We start from the raw sequence: 19174 nt of genomic DNA on the forward strand, positions 1-19174 counted from the left end.
AGAGGCAAGGGCTCTGGTTTGCTACTTCTCCTGCACCTAAAAGAAGGTGTCACCTAAAGCAGTGCTTCAGAGATTGCTTTTGATGTTATCGTTGTCTTCACCAGCTGGAAGTGATAGTTTTAATATTAACATGAGATGGCTCTAACCAGTGTACCAACTATAGTAATAAAAACACAATCTCAATATTCAGACAAGCAAACATGTGGAGAAAGGCCTGAGGTGTAACATGATAATTTTCCTCATTTGGAGACAAATGTATTAACTAGTAGAATATTTTATTTATTTGTTTGTTTGTTTTTAATGTTTATTTATTTTTGAGAGAGGGAAAGAGAGAGACAGAGTATGAGCGGGGGAGGGGCAGATAAAGGGGGAGACACAGAATCCAAAGCAGGCTCCAGGCCCTGAGCTGTCACCACACAGCCCAATGCGGGGCTCAAACTCATGAACTGTGAGATCATGACCTGTGCAGAGATCAGATGCTTAACCGACTGAGCCACCCGGATGCCCTGAAACAGTAGAATGGTTTAGAAAAGTGTTTTAAAAGTTGTCTAGAGTTCATAGCAGCACTCTCAACAATAGCTAAAACATGGAAAGAGCCTAAGTGTCCATCAACGGACGAATGGATCAAGAAGATGTGGTTTATCTATACCAAGGAATACTACATGGCAATGAGAAAGAATGAAATCTGGCCATGTGTAGCAACATGGATGGACCTTGAGGGTGTTATGCTGAGCGAAATAAGTCAGGCAGAGAAGGACAAATATCATATGTTTGCACGTATAGGAGGATAAGAGGAACTTAACTGAGGACCATGGGGGAGAAGAAGAGGGGAAATGGTGGGGGAAAGGGAGGGAGGCAAACCACGAGAGACTCTTGAATGCTGAGAACAAACTGAGGACTGATGGATGTGGGGGGGAGGGGGGAGATGGGCATGGAGGAGGGCACTTGTGGGGATGAGCACTGGGTGTTATATGGAAACCAACTTGACAATAAACTATTTGTAAGAAAAAATAAAATAAAAGGAAGCCTTTACAGGAAAAAAAAAAAAGTTGTCTAGAAGGCATATGTATTTTAGAGGCATAGAGATCCAGTGATAAGTAACTCAATTTCTCTCATTTTCAACCTTCTCATCTTTCAAACATTTAACAAGCGTTATTGACTATCTACCTACTATACATTAGGTTGATGGAGCCTCAATAGCAGATAGAAGAAGCATAATCCCCTGCCTTTGTGGCTTACACTCCACTTTAGATTATTGCCTCTCTAACTTCCTGGAATGTGAACTCCAAGAGAGCAGGAACTCCATCCATCTGTGTTGTTCACAGCTCTGCCCCAGCAACTCGCACAAAGTAAGTGTTCAGTAAAATTCACTAAAGGATAAACACACAACTGTTATTAGGTAACGATAAAGTAAGGCAGGTAGACTGCTGAACCCAGTGCCTGCATATTTTGTGAATTTAATGTATGTTTCGAAAAGCCTACTAATAAAAGTCTACCTTCTCTTTCACGGGTGACTAAATGCAAGATACCGCTCAGTTGTTCTGAGAGTCGCTGTCTCTTCCCCCCCCCAAATTATTTCAATGTCACCAATGTAAGTAAACCCCTAAATCATAAACAAGTTTCAGAGTTTGTAAAAGTTTTCCACAGCTTGTTGTTTAGAAATATTGTCACCTCATCACTACCCACTCTTGCCCAAATGACTCAGCACTCCACTTTTAATTTGTGCCCAAAGTTAAATGTTGGGTGTAAAAACCCGCTAGCCGGTTTTTTTAGAACAGTCGGGACCAGAGGAACAAATGAACTGCTGCCTGTAACAGCCCATGAGAACCGCACTGTCTATCCCCACCCCCAGCCCCCCACCCCCGTGATGGGACAGGACCAGCCATCGCCTCTGCTAACTGGGCCCGCCAAGTGACAAATCAGAACAGAGAACTTCAAAGTGGCTCACTCACCAGCTTTATAGCAGTGAGCGCCGCAGTGCACATAAAAGAGAGAACTTTTCGCAGACATTATCTCCAGTAGGATTCTCCCCAAGTTCTTTTCCAGAAAGCAAGAAAGAAACACCACAAAAGATTAACCTAGTTGCAGAAAGAGCAGTAAGGGCTCTGGCAAAGCAGCGCGCAGGGGCAGGCTGGCATCCCCAGGAAGAGAAGGCTTGCTTTACCGGTCCCCGAGGAGCCCTGCTCACATCGCGTCCACACCGGGAGTCCAAGAACCATTTCTCTGGCTATATTTGGCTGACTGGTTATTTCACTTTCTTTTTGCTCTACTCATCTCATTCTGTATCCCCCTGTGAGGTGAAAACAATCCAGATAGAACTAGATCGTCTTAACAGGACTTGTTTAATTTTCTCTTTCTGAATAATTCATAAAGAACATCTTAGCGGCTTGCTTTTCCTGTGAAGTTGCCCCACAGCCAGGTTTCCCGCACTCCGTGGCCTCCCTCTGTAAACAAAGCAGCCCTGGACTCCCACTCACCTCTTGACGTGTAGGGGAGGGGTGCCACGTTCCAGTGTGAATATTAACAGAAGCCCCTTCTTCGTTCTGGCTGCTCTGCTCCTCGCCGTACAGTCAAGCTACACGGATTCCTCTCACTGCGCCATTGCTCTTGCCATAGCTGGACCATTGGTCTCCGCCTGACCCCCGCCCCCCCAACTCAATCTTACCAACTGCTTGCATCTGCCTAGGTGCTCTCTTGTCTTCTTACCTCTTACAGTGATTTGTCTGCTCCGCTTATTTGACTTACTCTTAGATGACCTTACTATAGTCGTCCATCCTTGTGATTAGCTTTTAACTCCACTTTAAGTGTCCACATAGACATGTGGCCCATATTTCTAATAATCTAGGATACTAGTCAGGTTCTCCAGAGAAACACAACCAATAGGGTGAATACACGTGTATATGTATATGTATGTGTGTATGTATGTATCCATCTGTCTGGAGATTTACTTTAAGGAATTGGCTCATGCAATGGTGGAAGCTTGGCAAAACAAAATCCGCAGGTCAGCCAGTAGGCTGGAGGCCCAGGGAAGAGTTGTATTTGAGTTCAAAGGCTGTCTACTGGCCTAATTCCTTTGCTGGGGGTGGGTCAGTCTTGGTTCTTTTAAGGCCTTCAACCAACTGGATGAAGCTCTCACACACTTTGTAAAGGATCATCTGCTTTACTCAAAGCCTACTGATTTCAGTGTTCTGTCCAAAAAAAAACCAAAAAACAAAAAAGACAAAAAACACCTTCACAGAAATATCCAGGATAATGTTTGGACAAATAGTTGGGCCCGGGGGCCCAGCCATGCTAAATATGAAATTAACTATCACACTTAGCAACGTCATTCATGTAAAATAAGAAGTCAGTGTGGTTTTTCTTTTTAATTTTTTAATCTTTATGTATTCTTGATAGAGAGAGAGACAGAGCATGAGCAGGGGAGGGGCAGAGAGAGGGAGACACAGAATCTGAAGCAGGCTGCAGGCTCTGAGCTGTCAGCATAGAGCCTGACATGGGGCTTGAACCCACGAACTGTGAGATCATGACCTGAGCTGAAGTCAGGCACTCAACAGACTGAGCCACCCAGGTGCCCCAAGAAGTTAGTGTGTTGCATGTGTGTGTGTGAATGGCCACTTGGGGTGCATAAAGCAAATTCCTGCAGGGCTGGGCACCGAGCCCCTCTTCCAGCCGCATCCTCCATTATTCTTTCTCTCAGTCCCTGTGCTCCTCAGCCACTGTGTGTGCCATGCTTCTTCCTGAGAGGGGGCCTTTGAATGTGCCGTATCCATGATTTAGATGCTCTCCTCTCCTCTTTTCGCCTAACTCCTAGGCATTCCTCCATTGTAGCATTCCCAAGAACTCATTAAGAACCTCCAGACTGATTGTTTCCTCAACCCTATGTTATCCTAGTACAGAACACAGTGTCTTTTGTAGCACTCAGTAAAGTCGTGTTTTGACGTTTATTTAGCTTACATAATTTGATTAACGTCTGTCGTCCATGTTTGACCATCAATTTCATGAGAACAGAGCTATGTCCATTTTTGCCTACATTTCCGTGCCCAGATTCTACTAGTGTGTGGTGCGTAGAACATAATAGAGAAATTCCTGTTGATTTTATTAAAGGGTCATTAAAGTGAAAGAAGAGCCAATGAGATTTATATTACTTCTCTCATAGAATGCTTTTAAAAAGGTAGATGGCAGCTACACGCTGCTGAACCAACCAGAACAAAACAGGAGCAAAGTCAGGCTGTAATTCTTTTTTTTTTTTAACATTTATTTTTGAGAAAGAGCACATGCTCTCTAGGGGGAGGAGCAGAAAGTGAGGAAGACAGAGGATCTGAAGTAGGCTCCACACTGTCAACACAAAGCGCCATGTGGGGATCGAACTCACGAACTATTAGATCATGACCTGAGCCAAAGTCATATGCTTAACCCACTGAGTCACCCAGGCGCCCCAGGCTGTAATTAATTCTTATGTGTGAGGCTAAATTATCTGTCATCTTCCTGAACCGCCTGCTGCCTGTTCAGGCATGGTCTCAGCATCAGAAGAGTAGTTTTAGGGATGCTTGGGTGGCTCCGTTGGTTAAGCATCTGACTTTTGATTTCAGCTCAGGTCACATCATGATTCTTCTTTTTTTTTTTAATGTTTTATTTATGAGAGAGAGAGAGAGAGCGTGATCAGGGGAGGGTCAGAGAGAGAGGGAGACACAGAATCTGAAACAAGCTCCAGGCTCTGAACTGGCTGTCAGCACAGAGCCCGACGCGGGGCTCAAACCCACAAACTATGAGATCATGACCTGAGCTGAAGTTGGACACTTAACCGACTGAGCCACCCAGGCGCCCCCACAATCTCATGATTCTTGAGTTTGAGTGCTGCATCGGGCTCCACACTCACAGCACGGAGCCTGCTTGGAATTCGCCCTCTCCCCCTCTCTCTGTCTCTCTCTTTCAAAACAAGTAAATAAACTTAAAAGAAAAAAGGACAACTACACTGGCCTTCCAATAGCAGGAAAACACAAGTCTTCCATTAACTAACACATGTGGAGATTATGCTGTTTGGAGTGAGAAAGAGAGAGAGACAGAGACAGAGGGAGACAGAGACCTTAAATTTAACGTTGTTGAGCACAGTGATCTTACAGTTCAAGGGTTCGAGTCCCGCGTCTCTGCCCTGACAGTGTGCAGCCTGCTTGGGATTCTCTCCCCCTCACCTCAAAATAAATAAATAAACATTTTAAAAAAATCAATAAAGTTGTTGACCACAGATAGTTTCCAGGCATCTGTTACTCAGAGTTACATAATTAACCAGTAATGTATGAACCAGTAACAGTTTGGAGGCAAGATGTTCATCACTTTTAAGACTGGACATTCTGATTAGAATCACACCCAAAAAATTCTTTTTGATTCTTTGAGTATTTGAAACGATTGCATAAGTTATCCCAGAAACTTTTAGTCTAGATAAAAATTTATGTGAGGTTTAACCTAGCTATCAGTGTCATTTTGTGCCTCTTATCAACATTGCTGGTTTTTTTCTATTCCTCATCTCCATAAGAGTTGAAAATGCAGATTTGCCATCTTCAGCCTTACCAGGTTCTGAAAATTGCATGCACAAGGCAAAGCAGAAAAAAATAAAACATATCAATGTTCCACTCTAATATTTTGATAATCCCCCTCATCCTAATGTTTTCTTCCTTACTCAGGTTTTATTTTATTTTATTTATTTTTTGTAGTCGGGTTTTATTTTAAGGAGCTATGTCATCACTATGGTTAAACTATGTCGTGGTCATAGTTAAACCCCTGTGTGTTTTTATTTTTTCATTTGTAAAGTAGAAACAGTGAGAACATATAACCCATAGGCTGTTCTGAGAATCAAGTAAAACTGCGTACCTAAAAGTCCCTTGTTAACTAAATAGTACGTTTTAAATTGAGATATAATTTACATGTAACCTTATGTTGGTTTCAGATGGACAACATAAAGATTTCAGTATTTGTATATATTGTGAAATGATCACCATGCTAAATCTCATTAACATCTGTCACCACACGTAATTATAAATTGTTTTTTCTTCTGATGAGAAACACAGGTAAACCATACTTTTTAAATAGCATCACAATTATTATAAATCAAAGGAAATATTTTAAACAATCCATTTGATATGTAATTATCCAATCAAATGACTACGGACATGTCTATATAGCAACAATATTCAAAGATACTGTGCCTAATTTATCAGGCTGTTTATCATCACATGACCCCTATCCTCTACATTATTCTTTATCTTAACTATTGTCTGTTCCGTTCCTGTGAGCATTTCTCTAAAACAAATTAACATATTCCTGATCAATAATAGAGGCACGAAGTCAGTATAACACACAAGTTGACTTGATTCGTATGCAACCTTTGCAAGCACATTAATTTTGTTTTGCTCCAGTAATAATAACTGCAGCTCAAGGCAAAGAATACTAACACCCTTGAAAATAGGGAGCCATAGAATACCATAGAGGAATACCATACAATGTCACTGTGCTATAACTAATCAGTTTAGCAGATATATAGTGAAGACTTAAGTGGGTTTGGACCATTGCATAGATATTTCTAACAAGAGCAATATTCCTTCAGATATTCTACAAATCCTAACTCCCCTCTGTCTCACTGAGGCTCAGTAATACTTTTGAACTTCTCTTCTTCTCAAAGTAACCAATCCCTTCAACAAATCCTGCTATTAATTGTGCAACCTTAGTGATAATAGCCATGGAATTTTAGACCTAAAAGCACAGATTTTAGAAGCAGAGAGTCTTGGGGCACCTGGGTGGCTCAGTCGGTTAAGTGTCCGACTTTGGCTCAGGTCATGATTTTATGGTTCATGAGTTCAAGCCCTGTGTCGGCCTCTGTGCTGACAGCTAGCTCAGAGCCTGGAGCCTGTTTCAGATTCTGTATCTCCCTTTCTCTCTGACCCTCCCCTGCTCACACTGTTTCTATCTCTCTCTCTTAGAAATAAACAAAACATTAAAAAAAAATTTTATTTATTTTGTCGAGACACAGTAAATGTTAACAGTATGTGTCATCATTTCTCCACTCATCAGTAGATTTCTAGTTTCTACTGGTTCAGTTTTTTCTATATAACAAAGCATTTGTGCAGTTTAGGTTGTGAAAATGAATGCCCCACCCCTTTGTGAACAAAATTCCGCACGTTGATTTTCATTCTCTTCTACTGTGTCACATAAAAAGTCTGATCTCGATTGTCTGAGGATTATCTGCATATTCGAAATGAAAGTATTGCCTGATAGGGATTGCCTTTCTGGCCAATTATCTCAGCTTCTTAATTTACACTTGGGTTTAGCTTACATCTCAGCATTCCTGGCCATCCCATGTCCTTAATTGTGACTATGTTCAACCATTTATTACTGATATTAAAAGTGCTAAAACAGCAGATATTGTTACCTTCAAGGAGATTCCAAAGCATGTCCCAAACCTGATGCTGAGATCTAAGACTCTCAGCATGTTTGGCAAAATACTCACTCTACAGCTATCTGTTTTTGGAGTAAGTGCCCCTCTCCATTCTAGTTAATTGAAAACAACTCTAAATTGCCCTCCTGAGCTTAAAGAACCAGGGATTAAGATATAGTAGCGGAAAAGTATCAGGGTTTTAAAGACTTATATAAACAACACAGTTGTTTGAGCGGGTGACAAATAAATTCAAGCTCCCCAGGACACACTTGTTTAGGATTTTCCCAATTAGGCATTTTATTTGATCTTCGGGTCTGGGTGAGCCACAATTCTCTAGAATTGAAGAGGAGATTAATGGACCAGAGACAATGGCTAATTCATCTCCAGGGCTTTGTTTATTGCTTGTCTTTGCTAATTTAATACTGTTATTTCCAAACTTAAATAAATCAAAATGAGAATTGGGCTAGGGCAGCACATCTCTGTGAGCTACACAATTGCGAGGCGAATCTTCAACATACTCACCTTTATATTGAGTATCTTTCCTTGAAAATAATACTCCCTTCTTGGAGAGGTATAAATAGCAGAGGAATCACACTTTGCATATTATCTTCATTAAGTCTGCTCATTGGTGGCAGGGAGGATAGAGAATAACTTAGCATATTTACAAAGAGACTGAAGACAGGCTTTTCAAAAAAGCTTCAGTTTGGGGACCTAGCTGCTCACAATAGCTTAGGGGAAAATGAATACAATATGGGGCACAGATAAAAGAAAGCAGGTTTTTCTTAATGGTGGCTCTAGAATCAGAAATGAAACACAGCAGGTTGGGAAATCCTACAGGAAAAAAAAATTAAGATTTCTCCTATCGGTGGTCAAACAAACTTTTCGATTCTCAAATGCCCTCATCTCTAAATTTGGGAAAGTCATTTTGTAAGTACGGTTTCAGTAAAGAGCAATGGTGCTTTTCCTATCTTGTTGAAAAAGAATTTAAAATTGGTTTTTTTTTAGGCTACCCCAAATCAAAAGACATTTGCTAATTCTCTGAACATCAGCAAATCAATAGGCGCTACGAAGAAACATTTATTTGAAGATGAAAGTGCAAACATAAAAGCTTGTTTTGTGTTTCCACTTTTGCTGGGAAATAACTGATGTATATCATTGTGTAAGTTTACAGTACATCACATGAGATGTTTCGACTTACACGTATTATGACATGTGAAAGCTTTCATTACTAGTCATTTGCCCTTTTTTGACCAGAGTATAAATTCTGGGCTAAGATCTTGCCAGTCGAACAGCTGAATATTTAGTCATGGGGGGAGAGGGGGCGATGCTCACACTTTTAGATCCATTTACATTAGTTTTAAAAAGAATTCTTTCAAGCTCACCAAAATCCTTGAAAAACTTAGCCATAAAGCACTGTCTTTGGAGCAATATGGAAATGTGTGGCAAAGCCCTTATAATTCTGACTCCTAAACACTGTCCTTTGTCATGCACAAAGAGTAAACTCAAAGCTAATTGTTTTTAACATCTAACAAATGCCTCTATTTGCTTGTTCATGAATCCTAGTGGTTATGCAATAATTGAAAATAATTTAAAAGCAGTCCATCCCCAATGAGAAAAAACATAATGATGATAATTAAAGTTTATTAGGTTTGTAAAGAACTCAACAGATTATCTTGTTTAAAAGCACTTTAATTTTTTTTTTAAGTTTTCCCTAACATATGGGGAAAGGAGAAACAGCTCCCCCAGGGCCACATCGGGTCCAGTTTTCTTTTTATTGCTTTATGCAAAGACTCTCAGACAATCTTCGTTGTAAAATGTGTATCTTTATTTTCTTTCTCCTTTCGTTTTATCTAACCACAGAGAGAACAGCCTGGGAATTGAATGTTCTTTTGCCATGCTGTATCCTGAGTAGTTAGTTTGTACGAGGTGGGTCACATCAGAATGACACGTAAAGAACTGTGGTTTGATTCATCTTTTCCCAGTCTGTTTCCATTTACCAATGTTAACTTTCAGTTAAGTTCCTGCTTTTAAATTTCCATTCTCAGGCTACATTCATACTTCGTGAAAACAGTCATGCTTTCCAAGGGCTAATTGAAACTCGGCAGCTTATATTATGCCATTTAGCAAAATGATAAAATTCTTTTAGAAACAAGCAATAGAGAATTTCAAAGTTACCAATCTTCCCAATTAAACAAAGCTTTCAAACGGTCATTAAAAACGCATCCCTTCTCCTATGCACACATATTTATCGCCTGCCTGATAAATTAAGAATTATTGTGGTAGCCGATGCAAACTATGTAAAAGATATGAATGCGACAGGAAACCTTCCCTTTCTGAATTTTGTACAGATGATACGGTCTTTACAAAAACAACTTAAATAGAAAGCAGAACTCTCCGTGCATTTTTGAAAGATAGAGAAAATACTATGGGACTTCCAAAGAAAAGTATTGAACTTATTTGGAGCACTTGCTAAAGGCCAGGCAATATTGTAAAGTAAGGCTTTACTTCCATTCAATTCTTTAATCCTCATAGCAGTTGTATGAGTATTATTGTTTTTATCCACTTTTTACTGATGAGGAAACTGAGAACCAGAAACAAATGGTAGGTCGTGGGTTTTAACTTGAGGCACAGTAAAGCTCTTTAAGGAACTCAAATGATAGTCTTCCTCAGAGTGATGAAATATCTGTAATATATCTTATTTTAATATATTTTATTTATAAATTATTTATCATTAATAAATAAATTAATTTATTTATAAATAAAACCGAAGAAAGCTGCATGGACTCTATCCACACTTTTTTACACATTATGTTTTCAGACCAACCATAAAATCACAAGTAGTCATTTCCTATCTGGGAGCGCCTGGGACACAAAATACAGTTGCTGTCACTATCTGTATCCAACAGTTGTTCTCTTTTAATCTAATGAACACTCTGTAGCATTTGTAAACACATGAAACAGTAGGAATATCCAGAGTAAAAATGTATATCCAGAGTAAAAATCAGCATCCAAGTAAGTTTTTAATAGGCAAACAGAATAGGATAAGAATTGTATTCAAAGGCGGAGCACATGAGGAAACAGAAAGCTAGGAAGGGACATTTAAAACTCTTTCTTCCAGTGTTCTGTCCCTGTGGGAAGGAGGTCATTCTTCTCAATTCAACTTGGCTCATAGATGGGAAAAGTTGAAAAGTACACTCATTATGACCAAAACATAACACTGTACCTACCAAACTACACTCCACAAACAAGTAAACTAGTGTTTGAAATGATCCTTTTATTAATTTTTTATTTATTTGTATGTTCTTCCCAAGATATCTCTTAATAAAATTCAAGATGGAAGTGTTGTCCAGTGTCAGTTACATTACTAGCAATGGATCAGATTTAAGAAATTTAGTAAGTTCCACCTTTCAAAGAATAATTGAAGAAATTCTCATTCAGAAAGACTGTGTCTTTTCTCTCTACAGTCACACAGTTAAGATGTGGTCTAGGAACTGGCTAACATTGATTTATATTTAAAGGAACAATTGCCTCAAGTAAGGACTTTAATATTCTGACACTGATGGGGGACCTGGGTGGCTCAGTCAGTTGAGCATCCAGCTTCCGCTCAAGTTATGATCTCACAGTTCGTGTGTTCGAGCCCTGCGTTGGGCTCTGTGCTGGCAGCTCAGAGCCTGAAGCCTGCTTCAGATTCTGTGTCCCCCTCTCTCTCTGACCCTCCTCTGTTCACACTGTCTCTCTCTCTCTCTCAAAAATAAATAAAACACTAAAAACATTTAAAAAAATATTCTGTCACTGTTCACAGGATCTAATAGAGACTACTCCCCAATGTCTAGTTTTGATTCCTACTGTTTCTGAAACTTTGGTAGTTTAGCAAAAACCATGACTTGTAAAATAAGAATGTTGCATAGAAATTAGTTTGTTCATTCAACAGAAGTGTAGGATTTCTGCTGGGCACCGAGAAAATAAATATGCATTCAGGAAATAGTACATTACAACTGGGCAAAAGGAAAGAAGAAATTGACTGAGGAACATAGTATGATGTAGTGCCCCACAGCTAGTAACTGTGGGTGCTCTTTCCAGACATAGTCCGGAAGGCCAGAATCTAGAGAGCCCCGATGGAATGAGCCATCTTTCAGGAGTGAGGGAATCAATCCCAATCTCACTGTGCTTTCACCCTGTGATCTCTTGCTGGTACTTCCCACCAGGTGAACCGAAGCAGAAATCTGGAGCACAGAAATTGTACCTGAAGAAGCTAAAGAAAGATGTCCAGAACAAACTTAGCACAGTACCTTTCTTTGAGGAGCTTATTAGATAATAGAAACACACAGACCTATAAATCAACTGAAACAGTAAAGTATTGTTTGTTTGATAAATGTATTATTAATATTTATTTTTTACTTGAAAGAGAGTGTGTGCTTGTGATCAGAGGAAAGAGGCAAAGAGGCAGGGAGAGAGAGAGAGAGAGAGAGAGAGAGAGAGAGAGAGAATCTTAACCAGGCTCCATACTCAGCCCAGAGCCTGAGGCAGGCTCAATCCCATAACCCTGGAATCATGACCTGAGTCAAAGTCAACTGAGCCACCAGGCACCCCTGTTCTATAACAGTATTATTATACCAGCATATTCGGCGTTATATGAAGCCCTCAATCTTCACATTGCCTTCTATCAACCTAAGCAACAGATACCCACGAACAAAGATATTGAAGATATGGGAAGGAGCCTGTGGAGAGGAGTGAAAGAAAAGCAATAATAAGGAATAAAGCTGAGAAAACAGAAAAATGTAAAGTTTGGTTTCCACATGGAAAAGCCAACAGGTACGGGTACCAGGGGGGCTCAGTCAGTTAAGTGTCAACTCTTGATTTCACCTCAGGTCATGATCTTGTGGTTCATGAGTTCAAGCCCCACATTGGGCTCTTTGCTAACGGTGTGGAGACTGCTTCGGATTCTCTCTCCCTGTGTCTCTGTCGCTCCTCTTCTCACATTCTCTCTCTCTCTCTTTCTCTCTTTCTCACTCTCTCCTTCTGTCTCTCTCTGTCCCCCCTCTCAAAATAAATAAACCTTATTTAAAAATTAAAAAAAGAAAACCATCAGGTAATATAAGATTCCCCTAAAATTCAGAGTAAACAATATTCAGTTATTGACAACTCAGTCTGGGGCTGAATATCCATATTTCTTTAGCAAAGAAATCGTCACTGATCAATGGAGTCATCAATATTTGGAATGTTATGTGGTCAAGCCCCTCCTTAAGGAATGTGGTGAACATCATCAAGTTGAGGGATGGCAACCCGGCTATGTGCGTGAATGTGACATTCCTCACGACTCTGTAATGTAGACCACCCCATCAGACTATATGTCTGTATGTTACCATATATGGGAGACAAAGAAGTCAAAATCATATAAAAGGCTACAGCCGGCTGCACTCGGGACTCAGTTTTTCGGGTGCAAATGCACTTAGCCCATGCCAGCATGGATAAATTTGCATCCTGGAAAGGAAAGTCTTGGTACCATGACTCTCTATGCAAACAGGAGACTCTCTCCATCCTGTTACAGTTGGAAGGAATCATAAGAAAATGTCTTTCCCACCCAGGGTGCCTGGGTGGCTCAATCAATTAAGCATCTGACTCTTAATGTCAGGTCTTGATCTCAAGGTTGTAAGTTCATGTTCTGTTTTGGTCTCTGTGCTGGGCATGAAAACTACTTTTAAAAAAGTGTTTTCTTTTTTTCTTCCTCTCAACTTCTCTTTTCACGTGGATTTTGAACATTATTAGTGTGCTTTTATAAGGTACTATTGATAAAGCATCAAGGAGTAGACAAGCTCTGTTACATCATAAAACTTATATTCTACTGAGTATAGTTGACCTAACCCAAATAATCATAAATCCTATATACAAAGCGGTTAATCTTATAATGGGAAAGTGGGATGCAACCTGAAATAGTATACAGAAAATAACCAACCTAATCTGGGGACAGGAAAAAACATCGGGAAAACTTCCCTGAGAAAAAATATAATTTTTCTATGGGGAAAATTAGAAATAATAGTCAATTTATAGGAATAAAAAGGTAGGAATAAAGGGTAATATGCACAGTAAGAGATACTTCATGGATATTTGTAATATTTTCCAGAGATATCCAACCCACAAAACTAAAGCAAGTGGAAGATTTTTATTTCCGTCAGAAATCGAAGCAATTAGTAAAAGTGTGAAACCCATAATCATTTGTTGAGCTGCTTTTAAAAGTGTTTATCATCACATTTAGTAAATTTCACTATCGTAATTGACCATATTCTTCCCTCACACATGGCAGGAAGAAGCACACATGCTCCTTACTGATGCCACTCGAAGGCACATGCACTAAACCCCAGGAGCAAAATTTAACTTTAATGCATATATAGGAAAATCACTTTACTCATAACTATGCACAAGTATAATTACTGAATAAGGATGAAATGGCATGCAATTAAGTGGAATACCCAGGGATCACCCAGGGCATAGTTACAGAATAGACGAGACCAAGGAGTAGCTGTTCGGGGAACAGCAAAATCATCTAAGAACAATGTTCTTTTTCCCTCTTCTGTTGACTCCTCAGAGGAGGCTGGAAATGTGTCCTCTTGGGTTTAGATGAACTAATCCTCGTCCAAACAACACTCTGTCCTTTCTTTCTGGTTACACCCAGATTCTCTCTGATCAGAGATGCCCTCGGATTGTCCTGATTTTAAGGACCAAAAAAATAATAATAATAATAACAAAAATATGGGAGTTTCTAGTTCCTGAAAGTTGTGTCTTCGTCATCACCGTAAGAGGTTAGGTCTGGTGTCACCAAGACCTTGAAAAGTAACACACTGACCTTATGTATGACTTTAAGACACAGCTATATAAAAGAATGGTGATTGTATGTCCCAGTTTTCCAAAGGCAGTCTCAGTTTATGCCCAGGACCTCAGTGTAATTATACTAGTACCCACCTTCATTTCCAAAGATATTCTGATTTAAGAGATGAATTGGATAGTTTGCTCTATCTATAAGAGTAGTATAGGGATGGCATGCAGGGAAAGTATGTTATTAAAGTGAATCAGTGTTTTTAGGGAATACAATTAAATCTAATCAATGCAGCTTCATTTTTGCCATGCACTGCTTGACAGCAAATATGAATAACACAAGGAGAGATATTGAACTAAAAATTTGATACACTCTATTATAAATTACACATAATGAATGAAATTCCACTGTTACTTCAGGACAGTAACAAAGTTTTCTTCAGCAGCTTAAAAACTGTGTGCCATTTCCTAAATTTCCTCAAGATTTTAACTTTATTAGATCAATTGGGATCACTGTGCAGTCCTAATACTACACTGATCTTTACATGCTTTGACTTACTTTCTCTCCAGAAACAGTGGTATTCCCATAGAGCATGTTTATATATGACCTTCATTATCCCACTACTGTGCAGTGTAGCATGGCTTAATCTTCACTCCATGACACGTGAGTGGACCTACTAGAATTCAAAGGTGTTTTAAGCAAATAACAATGGAAAAGGAACACGTTACAGCCCACCTCACCATCTGTCTTCCTGTATAGGTTGTGCTTGATTTTTATGTCAATACACTTCCTTAAACTTTGTAACTTCTGCATTGAAACATCTGTGAAGATATTGTGTTACTCATGTAAGATTTCCTGGAGATCTGAGGCCATACCAGGACCCTTTGCATTAAATCGAAGGGAAGCATCATTTGAACAAATAGTTACTGAATATACTTGCAGATCCATCCATTCTGTGTCTTGAAAGCTATCGTATTTGTTCTTCTCTACCAAGAATTGATAAGGAGATTTTAGGGAACTAAAAATTTATAATAGAGGATATCCAAAATGCTTTCTACAAGCAGCTTAAGAAACAGTAGTTGAGTCCAACACAGCAGTGACCTATCGGATCAATTCCACATGAAGATCTAACAGAAAATTTTTTTAAAAAGCATGTGGTTTATAGCACTTGTGTAGTATGAAAATCTGTTTTATTTCACCCAGAGAAATCAACAGATCACATTGCAAATGGAAAGAGTGAATTAAGTTTCTACTGAAACAAGCTAAGAAAAGAGTCAGACAAAAGTGTAGCTAAAAACTCTTATCATGGGGGGTAACATTTATTTCTAGATAAATACGCCATGCTCTTTGGATTTGACTCCAATACCTATTTATGCAGATGGAAAAAGAGAACCAACCAAATGTCCCCCTTCGCCACTTCAAGAAGTACTGCTGGGAAGAAGCAATTACAGTCAAATTGCTTACACCTTAAACCCCAGGTGCTCAAGATGGATGGACAACCCCTCTGGAGTGAGTCTGTAGCTCTGACACTCAGGGGAGTGAAGGATGCAAAGCCACGACAGGTGTGTTTTGTAGGAGAGAAAGCAGATAAGACCTTCAAAGTTATAAGACTAAAAGGCCTGTGAGAGAGAGTGGGAGTCCTATTTCAACAACAAAAGTACATTTTAAGAAAACCAAACCTACATTTGTCAAGGTAAAATGGAAATACAACAGAAAGGAAAAATGTGGGAGAGGAGGGAGAGTCTATAAATGAAAAGGATGAGTCATTGTGCGTAAAGGTTTCCCAGCTGGACTATGGCTTATATATTTATTTAAAAAATATTTTTTTGGAGAAACTATAATGCACAAAGCTCTATAAAGAACCAAAGATGAATCAGATACATAAGGACCCTGACCCCATGAGTGAGCTTTTAGAAGAAAAACGATAATTAACCTATAAATAAAACTATGGGAATATAAATGCATTGATTGAACAACTGTCTTAAGACTAGAAATCGTCTTCAAGGGAACATGCAGTGATTTGAGAACTTAGACATCACGCTTGCTGAGTTTGGAATCCTGGTTCTGCCACCAAGTAGTTGGAGGCCATGGGCAGGTATTTAAAACTGTAAAATTGGGGCGCCTTGGTGGCTCCATCGGTTAAGCATCTGACTTCGGCTCAGGTCATGATCTCGTGGCTTGTAAGTTCGAGCCCCATGTCGGGTTCTGTGCTGACAGCTCAGAGCCCGGAGCCTGTTTCAGATTCCATGTCTCCCTCTCTCTCTGCCCCTCCCTTGCTCTCACTCTGTCCCTCTGTGTCTCAAAAATAAACATTAAAACTGTAAAATGAAAATTGTGAGAATAATCTTCACATGACTGCAGTGAGGATTAAATTAGATAGTGCATATAAAGTATTCAATGCTTTGTTTGGCGTGAAAATGTAAGTAGAAGTAGTTATATTATTTGGCCTAGGGAAGCTGGGTACCTTCCCAACAGTGTTTGTTTTATTATTTGGAAAGATGAAGTGAGTTATACCAACACATCTTATATAGGACTCTAGTAGTATTTTTTCCCTCTAGTCTTCTAGGTTATTGGCTGAGACCCCCTGTAAAAGACTAACGGGAGAACAACATAAGTTTAATAGCATATATACCTGCTGTATACATGGGTAGGATCCAGGAAAAATGAGCAACTCCCCAACCGGGCCCAATCCAGCACCTTAAAAACTATCTGCAGCTAAAGACAAAAGAACGCAGGGTGAAGGGTGGCGCTGGTTATGGGAGAATATGGGGGTGGGGAGAACACATTAAGGAAAGGTAAGGCTTTTAATGCAGGTTTAGGTTTTTACCTTCTCCACTGATAAAGGCTTCTAGAGATTTAGTCACCCTCCTCTTCCTGGTACAGAGAGGAGGACACCCATCCAAGTGGAGATTTTCCTTGTACATGTAAATGTCTCTTACAAAAGAATAACTTCTACTTAGTTTTCAGAACTCTTCCTGTGTCTGCAGTTTCTTAAAAATAACCAGCTCAAGATAGTCCTTATGCCAAAGATGCAGATTTTGGGGTGGCGAATTCTGCTTGCCTCCACTAGGAAGGTAATAAGCAACGTATTACGAATGATCTTTCGGTTGCATATGTTCAAATGAGTTCTGTTATCAATACAGGAAAAACACAGGTGCACATGAGATGAGTTTTTTCGGTACCTAAGCATTTCCTAATGTTAATTTCTTTTGGGTGGAGGTTTTTCTCCACCAAGATCAACCCCGTCTTTGGATTTTCACAATAGGTTTTAGTTGTATGCAAGGTTTCTATGCAAATCTCTACTGAGGAAATCCCAAACCGGCTATGAGCTGGTGTACCTTGCCCTTTAATTGATTTCCGGATGGAGAGCACTGCCCAGGGAGTCAGGCAGCACACAGTGCTGTTACGCGATTCTCCTTTATCTAGATTACCCTTGATGTGTTATCAGGAAACCCTGCACGGCTCTCTCTCTTCAGGGGATCAGTTCTTTCCCTTGGGTGGAGATGCCAGGGTTTTACAGATAACACAGTTGGGGGGTTTCATGGCCATACCTCTCACGATCACAGACTGAGAAGCAAAACCTCTTTTGCAGGTAACACAACCCAGCATCTTCAATTCTAGCAAATGCCTATTCAACACAATATGCTCTTTTAAATAAAGCACTTTAAAAAAATTATTTTGTTTGTCAACACACTGTTTGATGCTCAGGATGATTTACTCCAGAGCAAACACTATCAGATACCTGTGGTTTCTCTGTACTACCTCAGGGGGGCTTCAAAACCCGCCACCTCAGATCTCAGCACTTCAAAGAGTTTCCCCTGAAGCCCTGTTTACAGCATCAGCGAGAAAACAAGGGCCTGCTTGCCTTCACACACCTTTTCACCACATTAATATCCAGGCTGCACCTAAATAACAGCTCTCTTTGCATCAGTTGCTGGTGGATCTGGGAGGTGGCTGCCACGCATTTTAACTTTTTCAAATCACAAATCACAAGCCAAGTGAAAAAACGATCTAAGTGGACTTTTGCCAGATCTTATCGCCAATACTTTTCTCTTGATAGGATATAGCTCCACCTTATGGCAGGAGATTATTTAAAGTGGAGATAGGACATGGGAGCCATAATGGTGGCATGTGTGTGTGTGTTTTTCCATTTTCTCTAGAATCCTACTTCTCCCTTTCCTTCAACTGCAGTTGCAGTTCTACGTGCAGAAGAGGTAAGAAGGTGGTCCTTCCATTTGTCACCCATGGGGGTCTGTAAACTCCTGGCGCTAAACTTAGTGAGCTTTGAGCGTGAGGATGACTAAGGAGACAAAGGAAGGAAGGCTGAGTTTATAAAGCTGGGGGGCGGGAGGCATATGCTTTGATAATCTGCGTAATAGTGCTATATTAAGGTTCTCTCTGATAACTTATCACTTTAACTCTCCATTCACCTGTTTTTTTTTTTTTTTTTCTGCATCTTATTCATGTTTCCACTTTGCTTGACACCAGTGTCTGCAGGCTGATTCCTGGAAACCAAGACTCAACTGCTGCTGGCCTCATCAGTGACTCAAGTTTTCTTTTCGACTCTTCAAAACTTTACCATAGATACTGGCTATTCTTTGTTGTTGCTTTTGTTGTTGTTGTTGTTTGAGAGAGGGACAGACAGACAGAGAGCTCCAGCACACACCCGAGCAGGGGAGGGGCAGGGAGAGAGAGAGAGAGAGAGAGAGAGAGAGAATCTCAAGCAGGCTCCACGCCCAGCCCAGAGCCCAGCTCAGGGCTCCATCTCAGGACCACGAGATCATGACTTGAGCCGAAATCAAGAGTCAGACACTTAACTGACTCAGCCACCCAGGCACCCCAATACTTGCTATTATATCTCATTCCTTTACAGCTGTATCCTCAGTAAAGTGACTACTGTCTACTCTGATTTTTTTTTTCCCTACTTTGTCATTGAG

The sequence above is a fragment of the Hyaena hyaena genome, unplaced genomic scaffold (genome assembly GCF_003009895.1).
Source record: "Hyaena hyaena isolate Hyena2069 unplaced genomic scaffold, ASM300989v1 scaffold_196, whole genome shotgun sequence".
NCBI classification, from domain to species: domain Eukaryota; kingdom Metazoa; phylum Chordata; class Mammalia; order Carnivora; family Hyaenidae; genus Hyaena; species Hyaena hyaena.